This window comes from Nyctereutes procyonoides, unplaced genomic scaffold (genome assembly GCF_905146905.1).
Source record: "Nyctereutes procyonoides isolate TBG_1078 unplaced genomic scaffold, NYPRO_anot_genome, whole genome shotgun sequence".
NCBI lineage: Eukaryota > Metazoa > Chordata > Mammalia > Carnivora > Canidae > Nyctereutes > Nyctereutes procyonoides.
The window spans coordinates 16,107,079-16,121,603 of NW_026575132.1; the positions used below are offsets into that span (position 1 = coordinate 16,107,079).

A 14,525-nucleotide genomic window follows, 5' to 3' on the forward strand; every position below is an offset into this window, starting at 1 on the left:
GTTTGAGTGTCTGTGTTAGTTACTGTGGTACAAATTATAGTCAATAGAAGTTTCATGCTGAGAAAAAGCATGAAGTACATAAGATGAATGCCATTCACTGTGATTATTCTCTTCAGGAGCTAGAAAATAACTACTTAGAAAGATTATGCATGAGGGTAATTGCTGTTTAATGGAGAAAAACTGGGGAAAATAATTATAAGAGTGAAGAAGATATTTCCTAACCATCTGTCACTTAAACATAAGAAACAAAAAAGATAACGTAGTACATTTTTCCAGAAAGACTTGCATGTGATGCCAAAAGGCAACACTTTGATGCTACACACACAAAAGAACCTCCCATGAAGAAATCTGAGATTGCTATATGTAGAAGTTCCTTCTAGAGCCATCACTGAGGTGTGTTTTACTATTACAGTCCATCACCTTTATTTGACATTTCCGCATAGCCAAGGTGGAAGAACACACCCGCCTGTGACATCAGTAATTGGAAAGTGATGCCAATAGAACGACGTGTCCTCCTACCAGGAAAATAAAACTAGGGGGCCATGGAGAAAAGCAATCTTTGAGTTTCTTATTTTGTTTAATGCATTGAAGAAATATTAGTAAGCTGATAAAGGTCTATATTTATGGGCCCGTTATAGGCTTTGTTCAGATAGTAGTTTATCGATGTTCTCTTCTGTTGAAGCCGGTATTCTTCAGTCCATAGATCTTGGCCCCTGCCATATGCCTATCAGTTCTTCGGCCCTGACTGGAGGAGCTGATGCTCTGGAGGCAGAGAAGGGAGTAGTTCCATGAATTATTCAGCATCACTGGTTTGCTGTTGTTCAATAATATAGGATTTAATAACCAGACAAGACAACAATACAAGAGATGTGGTGAGGCAGCATGTGATTAAGGGTGCAGCTGGAAGTAATCTCTCTCTCTCTCTGAATTTCCAGAGCACTTTATCTATGCCTCTTATGGCACTTTCTCCTGTCTTCTCAGATGTTATTGTTATTTCTCTCTCTTCCCTTTACTAGGGAGTGAACAGCTCAAGGACAAGCTCCAGGTCTGACTCATTTTTGATCCCCCCGCAAGAGCCTTGCTTACACCTGCCTAGTGTTGCTGCAAGTTGACATTTGTTATTTGAATAAAATAGAGGGACGTGGAGAATAAGTATGAGTGTAAATGGGCTGGGGGGAGGGGCATGGGTTTGTGTGAAGATGCTCACATTGGACAAAAATAGATTTAAAACCAACAATAAATGCTTGAGGTGAACTTTGTTTTTCACCTCTGTAGCGTCCACTCACCCTTTTTTTTGTGGTGACAACACATTGATTTTCTTTTGGGGGTCTACTGCTCTACCATTGCACACCCTTGGTTGGATGATGATCAAGGGGGCCTGCCCACCCTTGGCCTGGATAAAATCACACTCTCGTGGAGCCAGGACTCAGGCAGAATAAGGACAGAAGTTTCCAGGAACTCATCCCAGTGGTAACCTCTCCACTAGAAGAATAGAGACTATCCATTTGGCTGTGCCATTCTTTGGCAGATTAAAGATGGCTACTCATGTTTTGTCAGCCCTCCCATTAGGAGGCAGAGTCTATGCCTCTTTCCTTCAACATGGGCAATTTAAAGAATAAATGGAAGTGACCGTGTCAGTGTCAATGCCTAGGTCTTCATAGATTGGCCGCTTCCACTTGTCTCTTGGCAGATGCACTCCTAGAGCCCTGAGCCACCATTTAAGTCCAGCTGTCCTGAGGCCACCATGTTGTGAGGAAGCCAAAGCTAACCACCTGGAGAGATGCTGTGGAGAATCATGCCCAAACAGCACCCAGCTCTCCTTGCCATCCTGGCCCAGGCAGCTAACCTGTGAGTGAAGAATCCTTCACATGATGCTGATCTCAGAAGCTATCTGACTACAACTGTGTGGGTGACCCCAATGAGAATTTCTCAGGTGAGTCCATCAACCCCCAAACCATGATAGATAACAATACATTGTTGTTTTAATCCACTGAGTTTTGAGGTGATTTGCTACACAGTAAGATACCTGGAACACATCTAGACTCTCTGGTCTTCAGAATACTCTTGTTCAACTTTTCCCTCAGATGCTTCAAGACAGTCCTCTTCTCCCCCATTAGAATTCGAGGACTACCTTGTATTCCTGTAACACAGTCTGGTGTCCCAAATGTGGCTAATGTCCCTCATCTCCTCTGTCCTTTTCTATATCTCAACTTCTTATCTATAAAATGGGGTTACAAGATACCTTCATTATAGAGTTGCTGTCAGGAAAGAATGAATACCTGTAGAGCACTTCAAACACTGCCTAGCACAAAGTAAGCACTTAATGAATATAGCTTTCATTAAATTTTTTTTAAAGATTTTATTTACTTATTCATGAGAGACACACACACAGAGAGAGAGAGAGAGAGAGGAGGGAGAGAGAGAGAGAGAGAGAGAGGCAGAGACACAGGCTGAGGGAGAAGCAGGCTCCATGCAGGGAGCCCGACTTGGGACTCGATCCCAGGTCTCCAGGATCACACCCTGGTCTGAAAGCAGCGCTAAACCGCTGAGCCACGCGGGCTGCCCTATTCCCTAACCTTTATAAGCAAAATTGTAGTGGCTACAAAATATTTCTAGAGGATGTGTCATAATTTATGGGATTATTTTCCTGATATTTGTATATTTAATTTGTTTCTAAATCTTATAAATAGGGGATCCCTGGGTGGCTCAGCGGTTTAGTGCCTGCCTTTGGCCCAGGGCGCGATCCTGGAGTCCCGGGATTGAGTCCCACATCGGGCTTCCTGCATGGAGCCTGCTTCTTCCTCTGCCTGTGTCTCTCCCTCTCTCTCTCTTTCTAGGTCTATCATGAAAAAATAAATAAAAATAAAAATAAATAAATCTTATAAATAACATGGCTCTGAACCTCATGGAGTTTTTAATAGATTTAGGATCATGTCCATATGCCAGATCTTCAGAAATGGAATTACAGAGTCAAAAAGCATGGAAGGGGGACCTGGGTGGCTCAGTTGGCTAGGCATCGGACTCTTTGTCTCAGATGGTGACCTTGTACGTTGTCAGTTTTTATAATGATTTCATCTGCTTTTGAAAAGAAGAAACAGTCTCTGTTTACCACTTGCAGGATCCCAACTAGATCGACCTTGTTAGTTTTACTTCCTAAATATTCTTTATCCTTGCTAAAGTTTTTTGTCTCCTTGATCTGATAGTTTTTGAAGAAAGTGTTGAACATTTCCTACCATGATTTTACATTTGTAACTGTCTCCTATCATTCTGTGAGTTTCTGCCTAGACTATGTTGTTGGGTACATAACACTCATGATGGTACGTGATTTTCCCCTTGATCTTGATATGGCATCCCAGGTTATTCAAAGATTTTTGGTTCATGTTCTATATTTTGTCTAATATGATAACTGCTGTACTACCTTTTAAAAATAGTATTTCCTCTATTTCTCTATTTGTCTTTTATCTCTCCACTCTCCCATTTTCTTTTTTTTTTTTCTTTTAAATTTCATACGATTTTGTTTTAGGCGTAATTCAGTGGTTTTCACCTTAGCAGCACATTAAAAATCACCTGGGAAATTTTTAAAAATATCTACCGCCTACCCTTCTCACCTGCCCCCACAGAAGTATTATGTTAGAATTGCTTGGTTATTTTTTTTAAGATTTTATTTATTCATTTATTTATTCATGAGAGACACAGAGAGAAGGCAGAGACATAGGCAGAGGGAGAAGCAGGTTCCTCGCAAGGAGCCCAATGTGGGACTTGATCCCAGAACTCTGGGATCACGGCCTGGGCCAAAGGCAGACGCTCAACCCCTGAGGCACCCAGGCGTCCCTATTTTTTTTTTTTTGTAGTAAAAAATATATATAACATAAAATTTACCATGTTAGCTATTTTTAAGTACAGAGTTCAGTAATGTTAAGTATATTTATTCACTTTGTTGTGTGATGGATCTCCAGAACTTCTTCATCTTACAAAACTGAAACTCTGTTAAATACCAATTCCCCATTTCCCCCTGCCCCCTAGCCCCTGACAACCACCATTCCACTTTCTGTTTTTATGCGTTTGACTCATAAACGTAGAATCTTAATCTCATATAAATGGAATCATACAAGTTTTGTCTTTTGCGATTGGCTTATTTCACTTAGCATAATGTCCTCAGTTGATCCATGTTGTAGCACATGACAGGATTTCCTTTTTTTTTTTTTTTTCTTTTGAGAAAGAGAGAGAGGGTGAGAGGGTCAGGGGGAGAGGGAGAGAGAAAATCCTAAGCAAGGCGTGGAGCCTGATGTGAGGCTCCATCTCATAACCCTGAGATCATGACCTGCACAGAAATCAAGAGTTGGGATGCTTAACGACTGAGCCACCCGGGTGCCCCAGGATTTTCTTCTTTTTAAAGGCTGAACATCATTCCATGTGGAAGTATACACATTTCATTTACCCATTCATCCATGGATGGATGGACATTTGGGTTGCTTCTACTTCTTGGCTCTTGTGAATAACGCTGCTATGAACATGGGTGTGCAAATAGCTCTTCAAGATCCTGCCTCAGTTCTTTTGGATATACACCAAGAAGAGGGATTGCTGGATCATATGGTAATTCTATTTTTAATTTTTTGAGAAAGTGCCATAGTGTTTTTTAAAGCGGCTGCACCATTTTATATTCCCACCAACAGAACACAGGGGTTCCAATAAACATGGATATTTTTTAAGGCTCTCCCACCAGGAACTATTTACTATCCATTTACTTTCCTTCTTTTTTCCCCACTACCACTTTAACACAACCTAATCCTTTCTACAATCAATTGGTAAATACATTTTCTGTCTTAAGTTATCAATTCGTTTGCTAAAATCTATTTCCTGTTTACAGACCTTCTATCTGGGTCACTTTTTCTCTTGGCAAAGTATATGCTTTGCTAGCTTTCATAGAGGACCTGTTGCAAAGGTATTATCTAAAATATTTAACAGCCAAGACCCTGCAGTCAAAAGGAGTTGACCAATCAGAATGAGATCTTCCCCCTGGGTAGAAGCAGGATCTTGGGAGATCCCCTACTGTTACAGCTGTTAACTCTTTAGTTGTAAAATTATGGATCAGTCTGGTCAGGGTCCCAAGGGAGGCCTAAGATGGCAGAAGCAAACCTGAGTGTTTGGGGCAACAGTATTTACTAACCAGGAAGGAAGTGGTCAGGGGTCATATTAAACATAATACATCCTAGAATAGCGTGGGTAGTTATCAACCAGAAGAGACACTAGCCATAAGCAGCAGTCTCTTTGTGCGTGCCAGTGCCATACTGGATGAGTCTAAGCCCAGTCTGCAGGTGGCTAAACTCTTGGTCTACGGTTTACTATTTGAAAGTGGTTTCATTTTTGCATACACATGGCAAGAGTTTAGCAGTGTAGACGTCTATTTTCCCTCAGTTCCTTGAAGATATTACTTCACTGGTTTTTTTGTGTGTGTTATCTGATTGGAAGTCTTTCATCTAGGAGGACCTAAGATTTTTTCATTATTGGGTCGCCTGGGTGGCTCAGCAGTTTAGGGCCTGCCTTCGACTCAGGGCATGATTCCAGAGTCCTGGGATTGAGTCCCATGTCGGGCTCCCTGCATGGAGCCTGCTTCTCCCTCTACCTGTGTCTCTGCCTCTCTCTCTGTGTGTGTCTCTCATGAATGAATAAATAAAATCTTAAAAAAAAAATAGATTTTCTCATTGTTCTTGACGTTTTGAACTCATCCTGCAATTATTTAATTTTTTCTCTTTTTTCCCTTTTCTTATTTATTTATTTATTTAGGTATGTACAATACACTTTTAGTATGAGGATTTCAACTCTTTCTCTTCATTTTCTTCTTCAGGAATCCTTGGCAATATATCCTCAATTCCCCTTAATTGAGGGGAATTTTTCTTTTCTTTGACCAGGAACTGGGTGAATTTTTCTTTTCCAATGTAGTACTTCTTCTGAAAGTTTCAAGCGTAATATCCATTCTTTCAATTGATCTTTTAATTTTAATGTATGCATTTTATATTCCTGTTTGTTTCTCTTTCAGATCCATTTGTTTCTTGTTTCATTCTTGTTTCAGGATTTTTTTGCTTCATACTTTTGTGTTGTTTTTTATTTGAAAGGTTATCTTCATGTTATCTCTTTGATCTCATCAGCTCGTTTATTTTCAATTCTTTGTCCAATAATTCCAAAAAATTAATTTTATCTTGAGTGGGGAAATGGGACTCATACTCTTTCTTATGTTAGATATTTTAATATGGCTTTGGAATTTTATTTTGCAAGAGGCTCATTTTTAATAAAGAAGTGTTTCATTTTGTATTTATTTCCTCTACTTCTCTTTCCCTCCATGCTCACCTCTTCCTGTCTAACTAAATTATTTTCGCTGTCTAGCACCTTGGGGCCTCCAGCTCAAAACAGGGTACACAGTAGTATTTTGGTGTTCCTGACTTAACTTTGGTATCATAGATATCACCGATTCCTTCTCAGCACCAATTCCTTCTCAGCTTGTCTGAATTCCTACTTCCCAACATTTGTAGCTTTCTATGAATCCATAACTCTAAACAATGCATGAGCAAACTTTTTTTTAGTCTCATGTGACAAGAGGGAGCTCCAGCCCTGGGCTGTGTCCTCGAAGATCTGTTTGAGTCTGTACACTGTCTTCATGAACTTTGGGAGCTGAAGCCTTGGGTGTGCAGATGCAAGGCCAGTAGATATCCAGCTGCAGTTCTGTTCTCTTCATGGTGGTAGTTTTGTTTGTTTCTATTCCATGGAGGTATTTCTTTTTATGCTTTTTGAACCAAATTTTATCATTTTTATTTTCCCTTTTTATATCTTATTTATTATTGCTATGTGTTTGTAACGGTTTGGTGACTGAAGTAGAAGGGGACATTCTATCAGAGCATGAGACTCTGCAGCCTTAACTGGACATGGGTTGCTTACTACTGCTTATATTTTAACATGCAAAGTGATCAAATATCACTTCATTCCTCTTGTGATTCCTCTTCATACTTCTAACCTGAAAGAATTCTCTCTTCCTGACGTTGGATAAATACTTTATCCACTTTGTCTGAAGACCTTACTACTTTATTTGAATATTTATTTATTGATTGATTGATTGATTGAACTCATGACCTAAGATCAAGACCTGAGCTGAGAGAAAAAGTCAGACGATTAACCAACTGAGCCACCGAGGCACTGAATGAATCTTTAGTTTTTAAATTCCACTTGAGACGCATTTGATTATAAAGCATGAGATGGAGAATTTCTTCTTGAAGAGCTAAGATTTTTCTCAATATCGTTTATTGAAAAATCTTTTCTCACTGTCGCTCCTTAAAGTATTATATATAATAAGATTTATTTCTGAGCTATCTCTTCTGTTCTATTAATTTACTTCTCTAGTCACCTTCTAATAGCATTCTACTTTAATTATTGCAGCTTTTATATATTTTAATAGTAGGTAGAATTAGTCCCACCTGCATTATTCTTTCTTTTTTCAAAAAGTGTTTTAGTTCTTATCTATTTAGTTTTTTTCAATAAGCTTTACTTCATTTTTCTAATTTAAAAAAATCACTTTGGGACACCTGGGTGGCTCTGTGGTTTAGCATCTGCCTTCGGCTCAGGGCATGATCCCGAAGTCCTGGGATCGAGTTCTCCATCGGGCACGTTGCATGGAGCCTGGATTCTCCTCCCTCTTCCTATGTCTATGTCTCTGCCTCTCTCTGTGTCTCTCATTAATAAACAAATAAAATCTTTAAAAAATAAATAATAAAAAATAAATCACACTGGAATTTTTATTAGCATTTGTATTAAATTTGAGGATAATTTACAGGAGTATGACATGCACTAATATGTCATTTTTTAGATCTCCCATTACAATGGTTTTTATTTTCTTTTTGTAGGTTACTTTCTTTTTTTTTTAATTTTATTTATTCATGAAATACATGAGAGAGAGAGAGAGAGAGAGAGAGAGAGAGAGAGGCAGAGACACAGGCAGAGGGAGAAGCAGGCTCCATGCAGGAAGCCTGATGTGAGACTCGATCCGGGTCTCCAGGATCACACCCTGGGCCGAAGGCAGGCACCAAACCGCTGAGCCACCCAGGGATTCCCGGTTACTTTCATTTTTAAAGGTAATTCTACCTTTTTAATGCTTTTTTTCTTTTTTCCATTGTTTTTTAGAAGTAATTATTTGTGGCCCATGGGACAGCTCTATCTTGTTATGATTTCCTACGTTGACTGGAACTTTCATCTCTTTTTTTTCTTATTAGTGAAAGTATTTAAAGGTATGAATCTTTGATTCTGAAAGAACTTCTTGCCCTTTTCAAAAAACTATGTTCAAACTTTATTTCAAAGCTATTAAGTAATTTTTAGTTTTTATTTTTATGAGAACATTGTGGGGTTCCTGGAGGAAGGACACACATTGGAGGCTGGAAGTGAGTTGGGATGAGATTTTGGAGATCTTACATGTTGGGCTCAAGAATTTGGCATTTCTGCACTACAGGAAGTAACAATCCAAGTTCCACGTTTGTCCTTAAAAACTCAACTTCCGGAACACACGAAATTCCTGTAAAGCTCTTTTTGTGCTACAGCACATAGAAGCACAATGTTATATTTGAGAATCACTATTTGTTCATTTCCTGTAAGACATATTTGAATGTAAAATGGGAGGAAAAGCCTTGTATTTAAGTTCCTTCCTGATTTTTTTTTCCTTAAAGGGAGGGGGAGCATTGCACATTCATCCTCCACAGTTGAACACAAGCAAAACTCCACATCTCTGCCCAACTGTAAAACCCAGTCACAGAAACAGCACTGTAACTATAAACACACAAAAAAGTTTTACACTGCTTGAAAAGCAAAGTTACAATTGGTAAAGATTCTTTGTAATGTTACTTAAAACCTGAGAAATCTATAGTTTGGGTTGTTCTCCCAGTAAGTTGAAAGGGCTTTTTTCCCCCTTAAATCTTGGGTTTAATGTTTCTTGGTCTAAGGCCCAGTGCACCAACAGTGGTGAGTCAGAAGGGATGCCTGAAATAGTTCATGTACAATTTTCTGTGTTCCTGTGTTATCTTCCGTGGATGGCAGGACTGTCCCTTATTCATCTAATTATTCCACAAAAGCCCAGCAAAGTTCCAGTATTAAATAAACTTTAATTTATTAAAGTTGAAATGTTGAATCCTGAATTAAGTTGCTGAATTATATTAAAAAGGTTTCAGCTCATCTGTCAAAAATGTGAGACAAGTAGCATTTTGTGATGTGCATATTGATGTGAACTTAAGCCTTGTGGTTAGAATCATAAGGCCAAGAGTAACCCAGAAATGTCTTTATCCCTTTCATTGACTGGAATAATTGCCCAATGAATGCTATCAGCTGATGATGAAAAATCTCTCTTAAAGTTATTTTTCAAAATATGAATAGCAAAGTAAAAACACAGAAAGTGATCCTCAGTATCTAGAAAAAACATGATATCCATCTTGTAGGGGTAAGAGAGAATAATAGATGCAGGATTAGTAAGGCCCCTCTCCAAAACCCTTAAATGAAAAATAAGTTGGCCAGTTAATATTATACGAGTAGTGTGCACACTAAGGAAGGCCACACATTTTTTAAAAAGATTTTATTTATTTATTCATGAGAGACAGAGAGAGAGAAAGGCAAAGACACAGGCAGAGGTAGAAGCAGGCTCCATGCAGGCAGCCCGTTGTGAGACTCAATCCCAGGACTCTGGGATTAAGCCCAGAGCTTGAAGGCAGGCACTAAACCGCTGAGCCACCCAGACGTCCCGAAGGCCACACATTTTGAAGAATGTCATCCTGCAGTAGATTGAGAGGGTTTAAGGAGTCTTCTTACTTCTCCCTTCTCCTGTACCCTCCGCAGGCCGTGGTGGCCTCCAGAGCACTTCTCAGAGTGGCTATATGTATTTCTGCAAGAGCTTCTATTGAGACCATATGCATGGGTATCAAGTCCAGAGAGCATAAGAAGTTGGGTAGGAAGGATTGAGGCAAAATTGTTACTAGAGGTTATCATTGACACCAACTAAAAGAGAAAAAAGATATGCCCTAGGTATGTTTTTGCAGAGGGTAAGTTGGTGTTGCTCCAAACTAAAAAAAACAGAGGGGACTCTGAGAACTCTTCCTCCTTGGGGCTCCTGGACATTCTTCATCCTTTCATCATTGCCATTTATGTCCACTCCACTGCTCTCCAGTGCTGGATTGGAAAGTAGCCTAAGACATGGCTCTTAAAGTAGACTGGTGGTTGCCGGGGCTAGGGGTTGGGGGAAATGGGGAGATGCTGGTCAGAGAGTACAAATTTCCAGTCATAAGATGAATAAATTCTGGGAATCTAATATATGATCTAATGATTATAGTTAATACTGTATTGTGTACTTGTAAATTGCTAAAAGAGTAGATCTTAAATATTCTCACATAGATACATGCACACTAATAGTAATTATGGGAGGTGATGGATGTGTTAATTAACCTTATTATGGTGATCATTTTGCAATATACACCTATATCATACCATTACTGACCTTAAACTAACACAATGTTATATGTCAATTACATCTCAATAAGGCTGAAAAAAAAAAGACATGGCTCTCAATTTGGTTATGGATCTAGTGTTGGAGGTTCATTTAATCATTCAACATTTTTGCAACACCTACATGCCATGAATATATGATAAGAAGACAGAGGGAACAACAACAACAAAAAAAAAAAAAGCAGAGGGTTTGTCAAATGAATGATGCAGCTACTCCATGCAGTGGGATTTAGGAAGTGATGTTTGTGGGTTGGATAGCTTGGGAAGGTGACACCAAAGCACTCATAATTAGATGGGACTCATGGAATAGGTGGGATTTGGACTAGAAGACAAAGAGAAGGTGATGGCTGGAAGTGCAGAGGCATGAGTAGGAGACCTAAGAGAACTCAAGCAGGAAAGAGAAGTTTGGGCCTGGTTGAGGGATACTTGCGTGTTAGCATATGTGGGAGGGAAGGGAAAGTGTGGTAGGTAGAATAACGCACCCACCCCAGATGTCCATATTCTAATCCCCAAGTCTGTGAATATGTCACCTTACATGGCAAATGGAGCTCTGCATGTGTGAGTAGATTAAAGATTTTGAGATGGAGCAATTTTCCTAGATTATTGGGGTGGACCCAATGCAGTCATAAGAGCCCTTATCTACAAGAGCCAGGCAAGAGAGTTAAAGAAGGAGTTGTGACCATGGAAGCAGAGCTTGGAGAGATGGGAGGTAGGGTCCATGAGCCAAGGAATGTAAGTAACCTCTAGAAGCTGGACAAGGCAAGGAAATGCATTATTTTCTAGAGCTTCCAGAAGGAATACAGCCCTGCCAACACCATGGTCCTTCCCCAGTGAGACCTGTGTTAGACTTCTAACTTTCAGAACTGTGCAATAACAAAGTTGTATGGTTTTAGGCCACTAAGCTCATAGTAATTTGTTTTAGCAACAACAGGAGACCAAAACAAAAGAGAAGTAACGTTAAAGCATCCTTAAAATATGTTCACAAGGTCTTTAGGAAGCTGGAATGACTCTTAGAACCATTTTACCAGGAAGAAAGAGAAGCTTAGAGAGATTGCACAATTGGCCACATCTCACATGTGGCAAACCGTAAAGCAGAGTTCCAGCCAGTCCTACCCACTGCCTAGACTGTGGCCTTTCTGGACACCAGGCTGCCTCTGGCATTGGGAAAACCACAAAGTGGCCTGAACGGGGTGAGCAGGACAGGCAGAGATGTACTTTGGAGAAATGGTAGCCAGGGGGAGCGTGAATCCCCACAGCTCCACACAGTGCCTCAAACACAGGGACTCCCGTTTTTCCAACTGATGGTTGGAAAACATGGAAAACAACACCAATGACAAGATGACGCTCCAGCCCTACCTGTGATTTCACTTTCCTCCTCACCCCAAGGTGGATTCTAACTGGGGAAAGACAGTGTGTCCAGAGGCAGGGCAAAAGGGAAGTAAGTGAGGAGTTGTTAAAACCAAAGAGAAAGGGGTGGGGGCACTAAAGATGAATTTTGCATACTTTACTGTGGCTTGGGGTCGCAGGGGTCAGAAGGGTCCCTACCATGTTAACGAAGGGACCGGTCAGACCTTTCCCCACTGACACAGTCTGATCACTTTCCTTTCCAAATATTAAAACCTGAATTTACTTTTCTTTAAGAAAATCAGTAGAATGACTTAAAACAAGATTTCTCTCTTTGCTCCATAGTTCTCTTTTGCCATGTGAAACTCATCATTAAAATGAATTTATACCCTAAAAAGGTACACTTTATGCAACATGAATTATATCTCAACTTAAAAACAAATTCGGACTATTTAGTTAAGATCCTGGAAGGAATTAAAGTAAATGTTAAAATTTACCCTAAAATCAAGACTAAAGCCACCGGTTAGACAAAGGTTATGTTTTACACAGCAGGTCAAATGAAAATTATGTCTGCTTATGACAGGTACTCTGGAAAATCCCTTGAATTGCCTAGGGTGTAGTAATAGTCAGCATTGGTATTTTTTTTTTTTTTTTACCGTTTCTTAATAAGTCCAGCACAGCCAGCTTTTCTTCCCGGAGTCCATCACTGTTTCTATTGTTAGGGGACAGATGAAGATGTTGGCTTGCGTTTCAGGCCTAGGTGTGTGAAAAATACAATTTGAATGTGCACAGTTGACTTGTCGGTAATTAAAGTCATATGTGATGCCATTTCACTGTATTGTTAAATTCTGTTTGCCTTAGATTATTTCATCTAGTCACTTCCCTCATATCTGTTTAGCTTATGATTAAATGCAACTGTTTAATCCTCATGAACTTTACTATTCTTTCTGCATATCATACATGCCTCTGCAAAGGAAAAAAAGGAGCCACAGTCCTTCCTTATAGGTACACATAATCTTAACATTTTCATATATTTTTATTTTAAAAAGTTTTAAAAATACTTTTTTCAGGAATGCCTGGGTGGCTTAGCAGTTGAGCATCTGCCTTCGGCTCAGGGTGTGATCCTGAAGTCCCAGGATCAAGTCCCACGTCAGGCTCCCTGCATGGAGCCTGCTTCTCCCTCTACCTGTGTTTCTGACTCTCTCTGTGTATCTCTCATAAATAAATAAGTAAAAATCTTTTTTAAAAATACTTTTAAAAAAATACTTTATTCATAAGAAACACAGAGACATAGGTAGAGGGAGAAGTAGGTTCCTTGCAGGGACCCCGATGTGGGACTTGATCCTTGCACCTGGGATCGCGCCCCGAGCCAAAGGCAGATGCTCAACCACTAAGCCACCCAGGTATCCCTTTAAATACTTTTTTAAAAAAAAGATTTTATTTATTTATTTGAGAGAAAGAGAAGGAGAGAGCATGGATTTGAGTGAGGGTAGGGGAGAAGGAGAGGGAGAGGGGGAGGATCTCAAGCAGACTCCACACTGAGCACACACAGCCCTACACAGGGCTCAGTCTCAGAACCCTGAGATCATGACCTGAGCCAAAAATCAAGAAATGGACCCTTAATTAACTGAGGCCACCCTGGCACCCCCTCAAATGTTTCTCTCTAATATTTTTTTCTAAAAAAATATATATATATATATTTTTTTTTCTACTTCTTTTTTTTTTTTTTAAGAGACAGTGTGAGCAGGGTTGGGGGGAAAGAGCAAAGAGAGAGAATCTCAAGCAGATCCCACTCTGAACACAGATACTGACGTGGGGCTCAGTCTCATGACCCTGAGACCATAACCTGAGCCGAAATCAAGAGGACGCTTAACCAACTGAGCCACCCAGGTGCCCCTCTTTTTTTCTATTTTTTAAACACAGCAGAGATCGTTCTCTATAAATTGCTACACATTTTCATTGTTCTTAGTTTTCTGATATTATAAATAATGCTGCAGTGGACATATATGAACATAAATCTTGGCCTGTCCAACTATAGTTTTTCATTTTTGAAATTTTGAAATAATAATAGATTTAAATTTTGAAACAATCACAGGAAAGTTGGAAGTGCAGCTCAAAGAATTTTATGTTCCCTAATCCTTTGAGAGAGCCATCAAACTGATACCACGTCACCCCTAAATATTTCTCTGTTTTCCTAAGAACACTCTCCCACATGACCATAAAATAACAACCAAACACCAGACATTAACGTTGATACACCACTACCACTTCATAATACTCGGTGCTCATTCAGCTTTGACCCACTGTACCACTGCTCCCATTAGAGCAGAAGCATCCAGTTCAAAATCTGGTATTACATTTGGTTGCTTTGTTCAGCAGCCTCCATACTGGAACATTGATTCAGCCTTTTCTTGATCTCCTGGGCTTGACACTACAGAAGAGTACAAGTCCGTTATTTTGTAGAATGACCCTCAATTGATGCTGAGTTCTCTTTGCATCCTACTGGGTGGTACATGATTTAACTTTGTCTCATTACTGATGATGTTCACTTTGAACATTTGGTTAAGCATCTGCCAGTCTTTTTCATTGTAAAATTACTCTCTTCCCCTTTGTAACTGGCAAATATTTTGTCGGATTGTCCTTTAAAAGCATGAGAAAAT

The 14,525-nt window shown here is 39.6% G+C and overlaps 1 long non-coding RNA gene across 1 annotated transcript in view; it reads left to right on the plus strand.

Moving 5' to 3' along the window:
* LOC129523000 (uncharacterized) overlaps positions 1-14,525 on the plus strand; it is a 64,406-nt gene that overhangs the window by 29,598 nt on the left and 20,283 nt on the right. Inside the window, exon 4 of the long non-coding RNA XR_008667031.1 lies at positions 1,691-1,933. This is a non-coding gene — a long non-coding RNA (uncharacterized LOC129523000). The remainder of the gene's footprint in view (positions 1-1,690; positions 1,934-14,525) is intronic.